Raw genomic sequence first — 20,058 nt, forward strand, 5'->3', positions numbered from 1 at the left:
TCATCCAGGCTAGTGTCAGGGGCCCCTTGTTGTGCCACTGTGGCCCTCCTGGTGTTGGCGAGGTCTGCCAGCACCCCTGCAATGGTGACCAGGGTGGTGTTAATGGACTTCAAGTCCTCCCTGATCCCAAGGTAGTGTACCTCCTGCAGCCACTGGGTCTCCTGAAACTTGGCCAGTACCGTTGCCATTATCTCCTGGGAATGATGGTAAGCTCCCATGATGTTGGAGAGTGCCTCGTGGAGAGTGTGTCCCCCTGTCGCACAGCAGTCCTGCCAGTTTCCCTGTTATCCTGTGCCTCTGTCCCCTGAACCGTGTGCCCACTGCCACTGACCCCAGGTCCCTGGTTTTCTTGGGTTGGTGGGTTAGCCTGGGTTCCCTGTAGTGGTGGACACACTGCTGATTGACGTGTCCTGGGGACAGAGGGATGAGCCCGCTGGGTGGGTGCTGTGCTGGTGTTTCCTGAGGGGGGATGCTCTGTGGTGGCTTGTGACAGTGTCAGGGGAACCGACAGTCCCGAGGTCCCAGATGGGCCCGGCTGGTCATGTTGATCCAGTTGTGCAGATCTGCTGTCATCACTGTGGGCCTCTTCTGTGGGGGGACTGCACATGTCTGGCACCTCCTGTCAGGTGACGTTGGGTAGGGGTCCTGTTGGGGTGTAAATGCATAACTATTGTATGTGTGTGTGCCATTGTGTGCAATGGGTGGTTGACTCTGTACTACACTGCTTGCATTATTGGCTTGGTCTTTGTGTGATTGGTGATTTTGGGGAATGAGTGAGTCTCTGTAGTGGACATGCTTGGGTGATGGGTGTTCATGCATTGGTGTCACATGCAGGGCTTGGTTTTGGGATGTGTGGGTTGTGGTGGTGGGGTATCTGTGGGTTGTTGGGGTGATGGGTGTGAGGGTAAGGGTGGGAGTATGTGATGGCATGCAGGTAGGGTGGAGGGGTATAGTAGTAAAGATTTGCCTGACCAGAGTCCAGTCCTCCTGCTACTCCTGCGAAGCCCTCAGGATGCAGTATTGCCAAGACGTACTCCTCCCATGTTGTTAGTTGTGGGGTAGGAGGTGGGGGTCCACCGCCAGTCCTCTGTACAGCAATCTGGTGTCTGGAGACCACGGAACTCACCTTCCCCCGTAGGTCGTTCCACCTCTTTCTGATGTCATCCCTAGTCCTTGGATGCTGTCCCACTGCGTTGACCCTGTCGACGATTCTGCGCCATAGCTCCATCTTCCTTGCAACGGAGGTCTGCTGCACCTGTGATCCGAATAGCTGTGGCTCTACCCAGACGATTTCCTCCACCATGACCCTGAGCTCCTCCTCAGAGAACCTGGGTTGTCGTTGAGGTGCCATGATGTGGTGTGAGTGATGTGTGAGGTGGTGTCTGTTGTGATCTGTGAGGGGGTGTGTTGGTGTGTGTTAGAAACGGGGTCTTTGGTTGACAGTCAGGTTACCCTTCTTCCTGTCTGGGACATCTCTATACCGCCATTTTGTCAGGTTGACGGTATAGTCTTCTTTTTCTCCCCAAAGCCTGCTCAGGCTGCCTCTCGTCAGTATTTAATGACGGAGGGGAGCCGGCCGCGCAGCTGGCGCGCGCCAAAGGCAAGTCCATCTGCGCCCGTCCGCGCCCTGGAGCGTCCTGAGCATCCTGAGCCCAGAGATGCTGTTCTTTTTTCCCCAATGAGGTTAGTCTACTCTTCTTCGCAACTATTGGCTTGTAGGATTTCTAATCCCTGTCTCTCCCATTTAAGCGACTCTCATTTCCCCTTCCTCCTTTCCTGCCCATGCTGTGGTTGGACCGCCTTGCCCTCTACGTCTTCTGAAACTCCTTCTCCCCACCCAGCAAGAATGATGCTGCTTAACTGCCGATCCCTCCCTGCCCATTCTCTACACATCTATAATCTCCTTGAAGACCTTTTGCCTGATGTACTGTTTCTTACTGAAACCTGGCTTGATGAAGACTCCACAGTACACATCTATAACTCTCTGCCGTCTATTTATTCCATGATTCATCTAGATAGGCCCGCCACCAGAGGTGGCGGAATAGCTATCATTCATAAAACTACTATTAAATGCGCCACCTTACCCTTAGATATTCCTGATTGTGAGAGCCTAATGTTCTCACTATGTTTGTCCCCCACTTTCACCTTTTCAGGAATTTTATCGACCCCCTGTACCTGTGCCACGTTTCCTGGATTTTCTTCCGGAGGTTGCAGCCAGTCATATCTGCAATCTCTCCAACTTAACTATTTTAGGAGATTTTAATATCCATCTCGATAACTCCGACTGCCCTTCGGCTAAATTACTGTCAACCTCTCTTGCAGCACTCCAACTAACTCAGCATGTATCTGGCCCTACCCACCAGAAGGGTCACACGTTGGATCTTATATTCAGCAATATTGCCAATTTGCTAACGGCCCCTCCCCTGCCATTACCCTGAACCGATCACTCCCTCCTCTCTTTCACTTTCCAGTACGATGCCACTCAAGGGCACCTCCCCAGCACTACTACATCCAGACGTATTTGGTCAAAACTGGACCCGGAAGAATGGCGTAAGGCCCTCTTGACCCATGGCAAAACCTATCACCCTTCTGCCCTAGAAACTGCAGACTCTTTTGATAAATGGATCTCATCCTCTTTGGATGTTGTTCTACCCATTAGAACCAGAGTAGTTCCTTCACCCCACAAATCTAAACCCTGGTTCTCCCCTTACCTGCTTGAACTCAAAAAGAACTGTAAAAAACTTGAGAGACTGTGGCGTAAAAACTACAGTCTCTCTAACAGAGAGATCTACAAGCAATCAATCAGAACTTATCACCATAATATTAAAATTGCTCAGTCTACCTTTTATGGTGAAAAAATAGAATGTTCTTCATGTCCTCAGAAAGAAATCTTTCAAATTTTTAGAGATCTGACCTCCCCTCCCATTTCTACCCCCATGACGGAAGCCTCCGTCTCCCACAGTGATCGACTGGCATCTTTTTTTCAGGACAAAGTCATCAGTATATACTCTGGGTTCCCCGCCTATATGAATAATCCCTCTATTTGTAAAGACACTGACTCCCTTCCTGTAGGAGTCTCTCTAACCTCCTTCCCCACTCTCACCGAGGAGGTGACCATTAACTTCCTGTCCAAAATTAAATCCAGCTCCCCTCTGGACCCCGCCCCTCCCTCTGCTCTCTTGCAGGTAGCAGGCACCATTGCTCCTCCTCTCACTAAAATTCTCAACAGCTCCTTATCCTCGGGCTCCCTTCCCTAGTCATTTAAACATGCTGTTGTTAAGCCCCTTCCGAAGAAACCCAAACTTGACCCCACTTTATTGGAAAATTTCAGACCTATTGCCCTCCTGCCTATCTCCGCAAAGATCCTTGAGAAGCATGTCAATACTGAACTAACCAACTATCTCGAAAGCAATGAACTTCTTCATCCCACCCAAATGGGCTTTAGAGCCTTGCACAGTACTGAGTCAGCTCTCCTTACAGTAACTGAGTCGGCCCGCCAGCTCTTAGACCTAGGGTCTCACGTAGCCATCATCCTGCTTGACCTAAGTGCAGCTTTCAACACTGTCGACCACGATCTTCTCTGTCGGAGACTATCAGATATAGGAGTCGGAGTTTCCGCCCTCTCTTGGTTTTCCTCCTTCCTTAAAGATAGATCTTTCCAAGTTTTGGACTGGACCTTCTTTTCTGGCCTTTTCCCCTTGGCATGTGGAGTCCCCCAGGGCTCGTCCCTTAGCCCCACTCTCTTTAACGTTTACTTGTCACCTTTAGCTAGAGTAGTTGCCCCTCACAATCTGTCCTGGGTCACCTATGCAGATGACACTCAGTTAGTGGTATCACTCTCCTGCTCTGCAGACTCGCCGGTGACCAATCTCTCCCGCTGTATGAGTGACATCGCCAAATGGATGACCAAGTCCAAACTCAAATTTAACAATGGAAAATCGTAAGTCCTGGTTTTGGGTAACGGTCCCCCCGCTCTTCCCCTTCCCTTGCTCTCAGATGCCTTCAGTAATCTTCCTCTCCCCAAATCTCAGGTTAAAACTCTAGGTGTGATGCTTGACCCTAGGCTTACTATGGACTCCCAAGCCAGTAAAGTCTCTTCTACCTGTTTTGGCCTTATGTGCATGTTCAGAAAGATTCTCTCTCTTCTCCCTCCTACAGCCAGAAGAATTCTCATTCAAGCCTTAATTCTTTCCCGGCTGGATTACGGAAACTCCCTGTTCCTTAGCCCCCCTCTTTATGTTATAAAGAAGCTGCAAAGAGTGCAAAATGCAGCTGCCAGGCTTCTTACTTACTCCTCAAAATATTCATCCACCAAATTGGCTATTTCCACCCGACACTGGCTCCCCATCAAAGAACGGATCCATTTTAAATCTCTCTGCATTGTCCACAGGGCCCTTCATGGTAAAGGTCCCATCTCTCTAAGGAAACGGATTTCCTTGCATACTCCTACTAGGAACTTACGTTCCTCCTCTCTTAAGTATGCACACATTTCTCGATCTAAGAGAGCCTGGGGCAACAATTCTTTTTCCAGTAAGGCCTCCCACCTTTGGAATACCCTTCCTTTGGAGCTCCACTATGAACCCTCCGAGCGCCTCTTTAGGAAAAAGCTCAAAACTTTTTAATTCTGTAATTAGTATGGATTCCCCCTCCTATTCGTGTTTTGTTGCTTTTAGCGCTGGGATGCCTTCGGGTCGCCATGCGCTTTATAAATTAAAAAACTAAAAAAACTAAACCCCCTGTTCAAGCACGGACCCTCACTCTAGTCAGGGTAAAAGAGAATCACCCTCAGCTAACCCCTGCTTCCTTGGTAGCTTGGCAGAGCAGTAGGCTTAACTTCAGAGTGCTAGGTGTAAAGTATTTGTACCAACACACACAGTAACTTAATGAAAAACACTACAAAATGACACAACACCAGTTTAGAAAAATAGGAAATATTTATCTAAACAAAACAAGACCAAAACAACAAAGATCCGACGTACACAAGTCAAGTTATGAATTTTTAAAGATTAAACTCAAAAATAGCACTTAGAAACAAAAATGCTTCGATAAGGTGTTAATACGGCGTCATGACGGAGTCGTTCCCAACAAGCCGACACCAGCGGCGCCGGACACCGAGTCGCGTAGACCCCCAAGTACAGTACCTTTGGTGAAGACTGAAAACAAGTCGATGTGCGAAGTCAGGGATCATGGCGTCTGTGTGAAGCGTTGAATCCACGCACTTCGAGCGGCATCGGTCATGATGTGGTGCGGCGACTTCCACGGAGTCGCGGACTTTAGCGGGGCTGCAGCGGCGTCGGGCCTGCGAATAGCGTCGCGTTCCAGCGAAGGTCACGGCGTCGGGTGCAGGCGGCGTTCCGGATTCAGCAGGGGCGTCGGTCCGGAGTCGTCCAAAGACGATTTCCTTGGATTTCCACCAGCTTTCCTTTCAAGGGCCCAGGGACTGGATAGGGCACCACTTTGTCAGAGCAGGAGTCTCTCCAGAGACTCCAGGTGCTGGCAGAGAGAAGTCTTTGCTGTCCCTGAGACTTCAAACAACAGGAGGCAAGCTCTAAATCAAGCCATTGGAGATTTCTTCACAAGATGGAAAGCACACAAAGTCCAGTCTTTGCCCTCTTACTCTGGCAGAAGCAGCACTGCAGGAAAGCTCCACAAAGCACAGTCACAGGCAGGGCAGCACTTCTTCCTCAGCTATTCAGCTCTTCTCCAGGCAGAGGTTTCCTCTTGGTTCCAGAAGTGTTTCTAAAGTCTGTAGATTTGGGTGCCCTTCTTACACCCATTTTAGTCTTTGAAGTCACCTTTCTTCAAAGGGGACTCACACCTACTTGTGAAATCCTGCCTTGCCCAGGCAAGGCCTCGGACACACACCAGGGGGTTGGAGTCTGCATTGTCAGAGGTAGGCACAGTCCTTTTAGATGAGATTGACCACTCCACCCCTCCCTCCTAGCAGAGATGGCTAATCAGGAAATGCAGGTTACACCCCAGCTCCCTTTGTGTCACTGTCTAGTGCGAGGTGAAAAACAACCCAACTGTCAAACTGACCCAGACAAGGAATCCACAAACAAGGCAGAGTCACAGAATGGTTTAAGCAAGAAAATGCTCACTTTCTAAAAGCACAATCTCAAAATCAACTTTACTAAAAGATGTATTTTTAAATTGTGAGTTCAGGGACCCCAAACTCCACATGTCCATCTACTCTCTAGGGGAATCTACACTTTAATCATATTTAAAGGTAGCCCCCATATTATCCTATGAGAGAGACAGTCCTTGCAACAGTGAAAAACGAAGTTGGCAGAATTTCACTGTCAGGACATATAAACCACATTACTATATGTCCTACCTTATCCATACACTGCACCCTGCCCTTGGGGCTACCTAGGGCCTACCTTAGGGGTGCCTTACATGTAAGAAAAGGGAAGGTTTAGGCCTGGCAAGTGGTACACTTGCCAAGTCAAACTTACAGTGTAAAAATACACACACAGACACTGCAGTGGCATGTCTGAGACATGATTATAGGGTTACTTGTGTGGGTGGCACAACCAGTGCTGCAGGCCCACTAGTAACATTTGATTTACAGGACCTGGGCACCTCTAGTGCACTTTACTAGGGACTTAACAGTAAAACAAAATAGGCCAATCATGGAGAATCAATTACATACACATTTTAAACAGGAGCACTTGCACTTTAGCACTGGTTAGAAGTGGTAAAGTGCCCAGAGTAATAAAAACAGCAAATCAGAGTCCAGCACACATCAATAACCTGGGGAACGGAGGCAAAAAGTTAAGGGAGACCACGCCAAGGATGAAAAGTCTAACACGTGTCCCCCCCAGCTAAAAGTGGGGAGCAACTACCCAACCTCATGGGAGTTCTCATCACTAAGGCGGAAGAATCTGGACAGACCATCAGCATTGGCGTGTTCTGTACCAGGACGATGTTCCACCGTAAGGTCCATCCCCTGTAGGGAAATGGACCACCTCAACAGTTTTGGATTCTCACCCCTCATCTGCATTAACCATCTGAGGGGCCTGTGGTCGGTCTGAACTCGGAAGTGAGTCCCAAACAAGTAGGGTCTTAGCTTCTTCAGTGCCCAGACCACAGCAAACGCTTTGCGTTCTATGGCACTCCACCTACGTTCCCTGGGTAGTAACCTCCTGCTAATGAAGGCTACGGGTTGATCTAGGCCCTCTTCATTAAGCTGTGAGAGTACTGCTCCAATACCATGCTCTGAGGCGTTTGTTTGCACAACAAACTCCCTGGAGTAGTCAGGTGCCTTCAGCACAAGTGCTGTGCACATGGCAGCCTTCAGGGCATCAAAAGCGTTCTGGCAAGCCTCTGTCCAGATCACTTACTTGGCTTGCTTCTTAGAAGTCAACTCAGTTAAAGGGGTAACAATGGTATCATATCCCTTAACAAACCTCCGGTAATATCCTGTGAGACCTAAAAAGGCTCTCACTTCAGCCTGGGTCTTGGGAGGCTCCCAAGCCAGAATCGTGTCAATCTTAGGTTGTAGGGTTGCCCCCTGGCCACTCCCCACCTGATGTCCTAAGTACACCACAGAACCCTGCCCTATTTGGCACTTGCTCACCTTAATAGTGAGGCCTGCCTTCTGCAGGGCCTCTAACACTCTCCAGAGGTGTTGCAGGTGTTCCTCCCATGTGGAACTAAACACAGCAATGTCATCCAGGTAGGCAGCACTGAACTCATCCAGTCCTGCCAACACCTGGTTGACCAACCTCTGAAAGGTGGCAGGGGCATTCTTCATCCCAAAGGGCATCACGTTGAAGTGGAAGTGCCCATCTGGGGTAGAGAATGCTGACCTCTCCTTTGCCCCCTCAGTTAAGGCAATCTGCCTGTACCCAGATGTTAAATCAAACGTACTGAGGTACTTGGCAGCTCCTAACCGATCAATGAGCTCATCAGCTCGGGGGATGGGGTGTGCGTCAGTCTTGCTGACCGCATTGAGACCCCGGTAGTCCACACAGAACCTAAGTTCCGGAGTGACACCAGGAGCAGCAGCCTTTGGGACCAATACCACTGGGCTGGCCCAAGGACTGCTGGAGTGCTCAATAACCCCTAGGGTTAACATTTTGGAGACTTCCTCCTTAATGCAAGCCCTGACCCTGTCAGTCACCCTGTAAACCTTATGTTTAACAGGTGTACTGTCCCTAGTGTCCACATCATGTGTGCACAGGTGTGTGACTCCTGGGATCAGGGAAAACAGCGAGGCGAACTGTCCCAACACGTGGCGACAGTCCCTCTGCTGTTCCTCAGTCAGGGAGGGGGAGAGGATCACTCCCTCCACAGACCCATCTTTCTCTCCTGCAGACAGGAGGTCAGGAAGAGGCTCACTCTCTTCCTCCACCCCGTCATCTGTCGCTAGGAGCATGGATAGCTCATTTCGCTCAAAGTGTGGTTTGAGGCGGTTGACATGTAGGACCTCAAAGGGTTCCTGGGAGATTGCAAGTCTACCAGATAGGTGACCTCGCTCTTTCTTTCCACCACCTCAAAAGGCCCAGTCCACTTATCTTGGAGAGCCCTAGGCTCCACTGGTGCCATGACCCACACTTTTTGTCCAGGCTGAAACTCAACCAGAGTGGCATTCTGGTCGTACCACCGTTTCATATCCTCCTGGCTTGCTTCCAGGTTCTCCTGAGCGAGACTCCTGAAGCGGGCAGTCTGGTTTCTTAGTGCCAGCATGTAGCTAAATACATCCTGGGGTGGTTTACTAGGAGCTTTCTCCAAAGCCTCCTTCACCAGACTGAGCGGTCCCCTCACAGGGTGGCCATAGAGGAGCTCAAAGGGGCTAAAGCCAAGTCCCTTTTGAGGCACCTCCCTGTAAGCAAACAGAAGGCATGGCAAGAGGATGTCCCACTTACGCCTCAAGGGCTCTGACAGGCCCTGAATCATGCCTTTCAAGGTGCGGTTGAATCTCTCAACCAGACCATTACTTTGGGGGTGGTAAGGTGTGGTGAACTTGTACGTTACCCCACACACCTTCCACAGAGACTTCATATAAGTGGATATGAAGTTTGTACCTCTATCAGATACCACTTCCTTGGGGAACCCCATTCGGGTAAAAACTCCCATCAAGGCACGTCCCACCACGGGGGCAGTGACCGTCCTTCGAGGAATGGCTTCTGGGTACCTTGTGGCATGGTCCACCAAGACCAGGATGAACCTGTTGCCCATAGCTGTCTTGGGATCCAGAGGCCCCACAATGTCAATTCCTATCCTTTCAAAGGGAGTACTGACTACAGGTAAAGGTTGGAGGGGAGCTTTGCATTTCCCCCCACTCTTGCCACTTGCCTGACAAGTCTGACAAGACCTACATGTAGCGGGCTCAATGGTACAGAGGGCTCGGACACGGATTTTAGGTGGGCCCTATAAGGGCATAGCACATTATATTTATTATAGTAGGGTTTATACACTTATAATGGCTGTAAGTCTTCTCAATATATCTGGGTTAAAACCTTGAGTTGTCATTTATCAGTCTTTAATCCTTGTTTTCTCTTTTCCTTTTAGGCGGCGTTTCCTGGACTTCTTCCTCCTGATTCCCGTTGACTCTTGGAAAAATAAGGAGATATTTCTAGGTAAGTGGAGTGAATTTGGGTATCTCTAGAAGGGGTTAGTATAGGTGTGGGAGGGGGGGGAAGAAACTAGAGAGGCAGTGTATTAGTGTAGGTTGGCAACCAAAAGGGGGGGGGGACGGTCTTGTTACAGTGCCTGGTTTAGGTTGGTGGCAAGCTGGGCTTGGGTTTAGTGCTTCCCTAATCCCCAGAACCCAGACGTACCTGCCCCGCTCCCCTTAAGTCCTCCCTGGTGCCCTTACTTCCCCCTGCCGCTCCCTTGTTCCCCTTGTGGCGGGTTCCCAGGAGTAAAGCCCGTACCTTGCTCAGCTCGTCTCCTCCTCGAGGGTTTTCCGATGTTCCACTGTTGCTGCTAGGTTTTCTCCCCTCGTCGCGCTCTCCGCTGGTTTCCTCTCCGTCTCGCTTCTCTTCGTCGGGTTCGTCCTCCTCTCTTGCCTCCTCGGTTCCGCGCTCTCTTTGCTTCTTTCCTCTCGCGCTTTCTGTTGGTTTTCTCCCGGCGACCCAGAATTCCTGCGTCGGCCGGCTGCTCCGCCCCCACGCGTCTCCTAGGTGACGCAGAACGGGCCCGGAGAAGGTTCGTGGTCGGCACCATTCAAGCGCCGCGGTAGGCGAGGTGGCTGACACCCGCCTACACACCCCATCCCAGGAACGGGACTGGTATAGGACCGTAGAATCCGGGCAGCGGGAAAGAAAATCAGCGGGGCACTGTTTGGACCCAGGGATGTGACGAACCTGAAAAGTAAAGGGCTGTAGTTCAAGGAACCAGCGCAACACTCTGGCGTTAGTGTCTTTATGGGAGGCCAACCAAGTCAATGGGGCATGATCAGTATAAAGGATAAAAGGCCAACCTAAGGGATAATATTGGAGACACTCAATCGCCCATTTTATGGCAAGGCATTCCTTCTCGATAGTGGGATAGATGGTTTCTCTTGGTAACAGCTTACGACTAATATATACGATGGGATGGTCATGCCCCTGATCGTCGGGTTGGGATAGAACTGCTCCCAGGCCGACGTTGGAAGCATCGGTGAATAGGTGGAAGGGTCTGGAAAAATCAGGACATCTCAATACCGGTTCGGTGGAGAGTGCCTCCTTGAGACATTGAAAGCCTTGAAGTTGAGAGGAAGAAAAAGGAGGAAGGGTGGTAGGATATTGTTTCTTTAACAAATCTGTGAGGGGAGCAGTAATGGTGGAATATTGTGGAATGAATCTACGATAATATCCTACCAATCCTAGAAAAGAACGAAGCTCTTTTTTTGTTCTGGGGAGTGGTATTCGTCTAATGGCATCTACTTTATCTTTCTGGGGACGTAAAACTCCCATACCAATAACATACCCGAGATATGCTATTTGGGTTTGCCCTAGGACACATTTTGCAGGATTGGCGGTAAGGCCTGCTCTTGATAGTGTGGAGAACACTTTTTCTAGGTGTTGGAGGTGGTCTGTCCAAGTTGCACTAAAAATGACAATATCATCTAGATAGGCTGCAGTGAACTCTTGGAAGGGCCGTAGGAGTTGGTCCATCAAACGTTGGAAGGTAGCGGGTGCACTGTGAAGCCCAAAGGGAAGGACGGTGAAATGGTATAAGCCAGAAGGGGTAGCGAACGCTGTTTTTTCTTTGTCTTTTGGGGCTAAAGGAATCTGCCAATATCCTTTCGTTAGATCAATGGTGGACATAAACCGCGCATTTCCTATTTTTTCTAGAACCTCATCTACCTGGGGAATAGGATAGGTATCGAAGAGCGATATCTCATTGAGCTTCCTGAAGTCGATACAAAACCTGACAGAGCCATCCGGTTTCGGACCAAGACAACTGGGGAACACCACAGGCTCGTAGAGGGTTCGATTACGTTTAAAGATAACATTTTTGTGATCTCTCCTTCTATGAGAACCTTCCTCGCTTAGGGAATTCGATAGGGTCGCAGGAGTACTGTACGACCCTCAGGGGTCCGAATATGATGTTGAACTAGGGACGTTCTACCGGGAAGTTCGGAAAAGAACTCGGAATGTTTTTGTATTAACTCGAGTAATTGACGTTTCTCAGTGTTGGATAGGGAATCATTGACACAAGGCCTTAATTGGTTTTCTGGTTGGAGGGTGTGACATAGGTCTATCTCTAACGAGTTGGTCGGGGACAAGAGGTAGCCCGTAGCAGGAATACTACTATTGTTCTCAGGATTTTCCCATTTTTTTAACAAATTAATATGATAAATTTGGGACCGTTTGGGGTGAGTGTTTAATTCAATGAGGTATGTAACAGGGGTGACTGCTTTTATTACCCGGTACGGGCCTTGCCATTTTGCCAGCAACTTATGTTCAGAGGTAGGTCGCATGATCAGTACCTGATCGTTGGGTCGAAAAACTCATAGTTGGGTACCCTGATCGTAATAGTTTTTTTGAGACTCTTGGGCTTTCTCTAAATGTTGTCTTACATCCTCCCAGACCTTCTGGAGTTGTGCTTTCAACTTGTGGATGTACTCTAGGATGGGTCGCTCTTCATTATTCTCTTCCTCCCACATTTCTGCCGCCATATCTAGTAAATTACGGGGCTGTCTCCCGAATACTAGTTCAAACGGACTATGTCCAGTAGAGGACTGTTCATGAGTCCGTATTGCATAAAGCACTAGGGGTAGTTTCAGATCCCAGTCTTTACCCGAGTCACTTACTATCTTCCGCAAGAGAGTCTTAATGGTGCGGTTATAGCGCTCCACCAAACCATCCGTTTGTGGATGATATACCGCTGTTTTTATTTGGGTAATACCTAGGGTTTTACATATCTGTTTCATGAGCCCGGATATGAATGGCGTCCCTTGATCAGTAAGAATTTCTTCTGGGAAGGCAACCCATGAAAAAAACGTTATCATGGCTTGTGCAACTGCTTTGGTAGTGGTACTAGTAAGAGGGATCGCCTCAGGATATCTACTGGCGTAATATACTAGAACGGGGATATGGGTATGGCCCTTAGCAGATGGTAAAAGAGGTCCGACCAAGTCCATGACTACTCTTCTGAAAGGAGTGTCGATGATTGGTAGGGGATGTAATGGGGCTCGCCTAACTGCTCCGGGTTCAACTAATTGACATTTTGGGCATTGGGTGCAATACTTTCGAATATGGGCATAGACCCCTGGCCAGTAAAAACGTCTCAATAAATATTCTTCTGTTTTTTCTCGGCCATAGTGTCCTCCTCCTGGTTGATTATGGGCTAAGAATAATACCTGAGTTCCGTATGGCTCAGGGACTACTAGTTGTTTCTTCTCGACGTTTACTGTTTTGGAAATTCTATATAGGAGGTCATTCTGGACTATAAAGTGTGGACCTACCTCTCCGGTAGAGTCACTTTTTGACACTTCTCCAGGCATGTTCAAGGGTGGGATCCTCGCGTTGACTTGTTCTAAATGAAACTGGGGCGTCGGTTATATTGGCCACTGTTTTCTCGGGGTTCTCCTGTCTTTGTTTTAAAGCATATTTTTGTTTTTCTACTCTCTTTTCGGGATAGTTTCCTCCGTTCTGGAGGACTGTAAATGGGGGTATTACCAAACGGAGCGTCTACCCACCAACCATCTATAGGATCGGGTTTCCGTATTTGCTCTAGGAGGTCATGGAATCTAGGATAATCAGTCCCAATGACGCAGTCTTCAATCAAATTATCCATGAGTCCCATGGGGAGGAAGTCATGGTTGGTGTCCCACTCCACTTCCATCAATTCAAGGGGATACTTGGCTCGGTCTCCATGGATACAACATATCGTCACCCACTGGGTTGTCTCAGGTTTTACGGGTTTGGCTATATCTCGGCGTATCACTGATTGACTACATCCAGAGTCAATCAAAGCCGTGACCAATTGTCCATTTATTCGCAGGGGATATTTAAAAGACTTATCTCCCTTCCCTATACACAGCACTCTTCCTCGGGTAATCCCTATTTCCATGGGTTCCACTCCCTTTTGTTTCTTTGGACATCCTCGTGTTATGTGGCCCCACTCACCACAACTGAAGCACTGGGGTTGTTGCATGGGGCTTCGTACAGTACTCCGGGAGGGACCGGGCTCCTCAAGGGTTCGTCTGGTGGTATATTGAGAAGGAGTCAGGGGCATTTTGCTCAGGGGTCTGGGAGCTGGATTTTTTAAATCTGCCGACCTGTGATATGCACAAGCTAAGTCGATGGCTAGTTCGGTGTCGATTTTAGGGTGCTGCCTAATCCAACTCCGGGTGCTCCCAGGAAGGGAGTCCAGATATTGTTCCAAGATAATAGCTTTAATAACGTCTTCGCGGTTAGGTCCCAAGGGCCCCAACCACTTTAGTCCTAAGTCCTTCACCCGGTAGTAATATGTACGTGGATCCTCATTCTGACTCCATTTTACCTTGCGGAACTTCATCCGGTAATATTCTGTATCATGCCCCACTCTCTCCAGAATGGCCTTCTTTATGTCGGAATAAGGGGTGGTGCCACCGGGATTTGCAGCCTGATAGGCAGACTGGAGGGTGCCTGTTAGGAGGGGGGCGATGTATTGGCCCCAACGGTTTTCAGGCCATTGGGGTGACGAGGCTACTCTTTCAAAGTAAGTAAAAAAGGAGTCCGGATCCTCACCCTCTTGATATTTCTGCAGTACCGAGCTAGGTACATTCGGATGTACCTTGCTGGCAGCGATAGTATCGGTCAATTTTTGAAGGGCGGTTTCATGGACCAGTTGATTATTGGCCATTATAGTGGCCTGACTTTTCAGGGCGGCCTGGAGAGCCTCTCGATCTTCTCTCGCCTCCCTTTGTTGTGCCTCCCACACCAATTGGAGGTGACGTTGACCCTCTGCTAGTTGTTTTATCATGTCTTCGAGAGTAGGTTTCTCCTCCATCCTCACAACACCTCTGTACCGCCCGGGGACTAAATCCCACTTCTGACACCACTGTAGCGGGCTCAATGGTACAGAGGACTCGGACACGGATTTTAGGTGGGCCCTATAAGGGCATAGCACAATATATTTATTATAGTAGGGTTTATACACTTATAATGGCTGTAAGTCTTCTCAATATATCTGGGTTGAAACCTTGAGTTGTCATTTATCAGTCTTTAATCCTTGTTTTCTCTTTTCCTTTTAGGCAGCGTTTTCCGGACTTCTTCCTCCTGATTCCCGTTGACTCTCGGAAAAATAAGGAGATATTTCTAGGTAAGTGGAATGAATTTGGGTATCTCTAGAAGGGGTTAGTATAGGTGTGGGAGGGGGGGGAAGAAACTAGAGAGGCAGTGTATTAGTGTAGGTTGGCAACCAAAAGGGGGGGGGGGGACGGTCTTGTTACAGTGCCTGGTTTAGGTTGGTGGCAAGCTGGGCTTGGCTTTAGTGCTTCCCTAATCCCCGGCACCCAGACGTACCTGCCCCGCTCCCCTTAAGTCCTCCCTGGTGCCCTTACTTCCCCCGCCGCTCCCTTGTTCTCCTTATGGCGGGTTCCCAGGAGTAAAGCCCGTACCTTGCTCAGCCACGACCCTCCTGGGTCATGGCAGGGTTCGTCTCCTCCTCGAGGGTTTTCCGATGTTCCACTGTTGCTGCTAGGTTTTCTCCCCTCGTCACGCTCTCCGCTGGTTTCCTCTCCGTCTCGCTTCTCTTCGTCGGGTTCGTCCTCCTCTCTTGCCTCCTCGGTTCTGCGCTCTCTTTGCTTCTTTCCTCTCGCGCTTTCTGTTGGTTTTCTCCCGGCGACCCGGAAATCCTGCGTCGGCCGGCTGCTCCGCCCCCACGCATCTCCTAGGTGACGCGGAACGGGCCCGGAGAAGGTTCGTGGTCGGCGCCATTCAAGCGCCGCGGTAGGCGAGGTGGCTGACACCCGCCTACACTACAATAAGCAGCTGACTGCTTGTGCATCAAGGGCCAGTAAAAGTGGGAGACAAGCCTAGGTCTTGTCCTGCCCTAGATGTCCTGCCAAAGGCACATCATGAGCCAAACCCAGTAGGAAGGCCCTGAAGCACTGGGGTACCACCAGCATACGAGCTGACCCAGGCTCAGGAACCTTAGGCTCACTATACAGGAGGCCATCCTCCCAATATATCAGGTGAGTACCTGGCGCCTCGCCAGCTGCCTGGGCTGCAGCCTGCTGCCGCAGCCCCTCAAGAGTAGGGCACTCCTTCTGCGCTGGGCAGAATGCTTCCCTGGTGGGTCCCCCTTCCTGCTGCCACTGTGACAGCTCAGGGACCTCCCCCAGTTCAGCCACCTGCTCCCCTGTAGGTTCCGGGGCGTCACCCTCAGGCTCCGCCTCCTCCCGGACCGTGGGAACCTCTGGGCCGGTTTACTGCGCCCCCTGCCCTTCCTCTTCTTGGCGGTCCCCTGGGCCACTGTTTCAGGCTCCAGGGGCTCTTGACTACCCTGATTGGCTGCCATAGACCGGGTGGATACGCATACCCACCCAGGCAGACCCAACATCTCCAAGTGAGACCTGTGTTCCACCTCCTTTCAAGGGGAATCCTCCAGGTCGTTACCTAGCAAACAATCAACAGGCATGGTTGGACTCCCAGCTACTTTCCAGGAACCTGAGACCCCCCCCCATTCAAAGGGAACCTGCGCCACTCTGCAGAGGCGCTCAGAGTTGTCTGCCGCAACTACTTGGTGAAGTACTCGGGGATCAATCTGCTCTTCAGACACCAGGTGACTCCTCACTGTAGTCACACTGGCTCTTGTGTCTCTCAGAGCCTCCACCCTCTGTCCATTGATGGTCACCCATTGCCTGTACTTCTTAGTGTTATCAGGCACTAGGTTTCTCTGGACCATCTCACTGTCCCCTAGTGAGACAAGGGTCATTTCTGCTGGTTCCCACCCAACTGAAACCAACTCCTCCCCAAGCGCTACACTGGCCAAACCCTGGGACGGTGCACCAGTGGGTGCCTGTGTACTTTTGGGGCATTTGGGATCCCCCCTCACATGACCCACCTGGTCACATGCATAGCACTTACGTGGGGGACCACCTGCCACTGGCCTCCCTTTGGACAACCATTGCTTCTTTTCACTGGGGTGTTGGGAATCCTTACCCTGTGAATCAGTTTGGGGCCCTTTAGAGAACTCCCCCTGTTTGCCCTTACCCCCCCCTTTCTTCTGAGAGGGACCCTGCCCATCCTTGGCGTGGTCACCCCCATACCTCTTTTGGACCCTGGTGCTCTGCCAGCGGTCCGCTTCCTGCGCAAGCTTCCTGGGGTCAGTCAGCTTGCTGTCAATGAGGTGCTGGCGCAGCTCTGGAAAACATAAACTGTACAAGTGCTCCCAAGCAATTAAATTGTAAAGCCCCTCATATGTGTTTACCTTACTGCCCTTCACCCAACCATCCAGTGACCTGCAAAAAGAATCAACACATTCCAACCATATTTGTGATTCCTTTCTCTTGTAGGATCTAAACTTCTCCTTGTACTGCTCAGGGGTGAGACCATACCTGGTGAGTAAGGACTCCTTCATGACAGGGTAGGTGAGATCCTGAGCATCCCCTAAGGCTGTCAGTGTGTCCCTCCCCTCTGCCTCGAAATGCTTCCACAGGGCTGCCCCCCAATGAGCTTCAGGGACCAGGTTCATTTGGAGAGCTGACTCATAACCCTTGAACCACAAGTAGATATCATCCTCCCTCTTATAATCCCTCACAAGGTCTTTTGGGATGTGTACCCTTCTCTCAGGCTGAACTGTAGGATTGCTGCCACCATCCCTACTGGGCTGACTCCTCTGATCTATCTCTTTTAAACTGAGCTCATGAGCCATTGCTAACTTCCTTTCCTCAATGGCCAGCCTTCTCTGTTCCATCTCTAGACTGAGCTTTTTCAGCTCCAATTGGTATTCCCTCTCTGCCTGTCTGTCCTGTAACTCTTCAGGTGTCAGACCCTTGGAGGACACTCTGCTACCTGCCCTGGAGACTCTCTCCTAAGACATAACAGGCCCACCCACTACATCAGTGTGGGTGACTTGCAACTCCTCCTCCCCCTCTGGCTCCTCATCTGTGTGCCCCTCAGCTGCTTTGGCTGTTACCCAGACCCTCAGCGCCTTTTGCAGCTCATCCTTCCTGTATGAGCTCCTAATGGGACAGCCAACATTACTACAAAACTGCTTCAACTGAGCCACTGTGTAGCTCTCCAATTTCTCCAAATCAAAAGCAGCTCCAGCTAGGGCATCTCCAGACTGAGACATGATGAGAGGTTAAAAAACAATGCAAAGTTCCAAAAACAGAAAAGCAAGTTCTCAAATGAAGTTCCAGAAAAGTCAATCACAGGATCAGCGAAAAAAGAAACTGAATGCAGAGCAAAAACAGTCCAAATAGAAAAAAAACAAAAATCACAAGACTAGTAGTATGTGGTCACGTAGTGGTCTGAACTCAAACAGTAGTGTACACTTAATTACTGTATCTCAAGTACAAATACAAGTCCAAATCCCAACCGCTGATCACCAATGTTAGAAACGGGGTCTTTGGTTGACAGTCAGGTTACCCCCTGTTCAAGCAAGGACCCTCACTCTAGTCAGGGTAAAGGAGAATTACCCTCAGCTAACCCCTGCTTACCCCCTTGGTAGCTTGGCAGAGCAGTAGCTTAACTTCAGAGTGCTAGGTGTAAAGTATTTGTACCAACACACACAGTAACTTAATGAAAAACACTACAAAATGACACAACACCAGCTTAGAAAAATAGGAAATATTTATCTAAACAAAACAAGACCAAAACGACAAAAATCCGACATACACAAGTCAAGTTATGAATTTTTAAAGATTAAACTCAAAAATAGCGCTTAGAAACAAAAATGCTTCGATGTGGTGTTAACACGGCGTCGTGACGGAGTCGTTCCCAACAAGCCGACACCAGCGGCACCGGACACGGAGTCGCGTAGACCCCCAAGTACAGTACCTTTGGTGAAGACTGAAAACAAGTCGATGCATGAAGTCGGGGATCGCGGCGTCTGTGCGAAGCGTTGAATCCGTGCACTTCGAGCGGCATCGGTCACAACGTGGTGCGGCGACTTCCACGGAGTCGCGGACTTTAGCGGGGCTGCAGCGGCATCGGGCCTGCGAAGAGCATCACGTTTCAGCGAAGGTCACGCCATCGGGTGCAGACGGCGTCCCGGATTCAGCAGCGGCGTCGGTCCGGAGTCGTCCGAATTCGGTTTCCTTGGATTTCCACCAGCTTTTCTTTCACGGGCCCAGGGACTGGATAGGGCACCACTTTGTCAGAGCAGGAGTCTCTCCAGAGACTCCAGGTGCTGGCAGAGAGAAGTCTGAGACTTCAAACAACAGGAGGCAAGCCCTAAATCAAGCCCTTGGAGATTTCTTCACAAGATGGAAGGCACACAAAGTTCAGTCTTTGCCCTCTTACTCTGGCAGAAGCAGCACTGCAGGAAAGCTCCACAAAGCACAGTCACAGGCAGGGCAGCACTTCTTCCTCAGCTATTCAGCTCTTCTCCAGGCAGAGGTTCCTCTTGGTTCCAGAAGTGTTTCTAAAGTCTGTAGATTTGAGTGCCCTTCTTATACCCATTTTAGTCTTTGAAGTCACCTTTCTTCAAAGGGGACTCACACCTACTTGTGAAATCCTGCCTTGCCCAGGCAAGGCCTCAGACACACACCAGGGGGTTGGAGTCTGCATTGTCAGAGGTAGGCACAGTCCTTTCAGATGAGAGTGACCACTACACCCCTCACTCCTAGTAGAGATGGCTAATCAGGAAATGCAGGTTACACCCCAGCTCCCTTTGTGTCACTGTCTAGTGCGAGGTGAAAAACAACCCAACTGTCAAACTGACCCAGACAAGGAATCCACAAACAAGGCAGAGTCACAGAATGGTTTAAGCAAGAAAATGCTCACTTTCGAAAAGTGGCATTTTCAAACGCACAATCTCAAAATCAACTTTACTATAAGATGTATTTTTAAATTGTGAGTTCAGGGACCCCAAACTCCACATGTCCATCTACTCTCTAGGGGAATCTACACTTTAATCACATTTAAAGGTAGCCCCCATATTATCCTATGAGACAGACAGGCCTTGCAACAGTGAAAAACGAAGTTGGAAGTATTTCACTGTCAGGACATATAAACCACATTACTATATGTCCTACCTTATCCATACACTGCACCCTGCCCTTGGGGCTACCTAGGGCCTACCTTAGGGGTGCCTTACATGTAAGAAAAGGGAAGGTTTAGGCCTGGCAAGTGGGTACACTTGCCAAGTCGAACTTACAGTGTAAAAATGCACACACAGACACTTCAGTGGCAGGTCTGAGACATGACTACAGGGTTACTTGTGTGGGTGGCACAACCAGTGCTGCAGGCCCACTAGTAACATTTGATTTACAGGCCCTGGGCACCTCTAGTGCACTTTACTAGGGACTTAACAGTAAAACAAAATAGGCCAATCATGGAGAACCAATTACATACACATTTTAAACAGGAGCACTTGCACTTTAGCACTGGTTAGCAGTGGTAAAGTGCCCAGAGTAATAAAAACAGCAAAATCAGAGTCCAGCACACATCAATAACCTGGGGA

The sequence above is a fragment of the Pleurodeles waltl genome, chromosome 2_1 (genome assembly GCF_031143425.1).
Source record: "Pleurodeles waltl isolate 20211129_DDA chromosome 2_1, aPleWal1.hap1.20221129, whole genome shotgun sequence".
Taxonomy (NCBI): Eukaryota; Metazoa; Chordata; class Amphibia; order Caudata; family Salamandridae; genus Pleurodeles; species Pleurodeles waltl.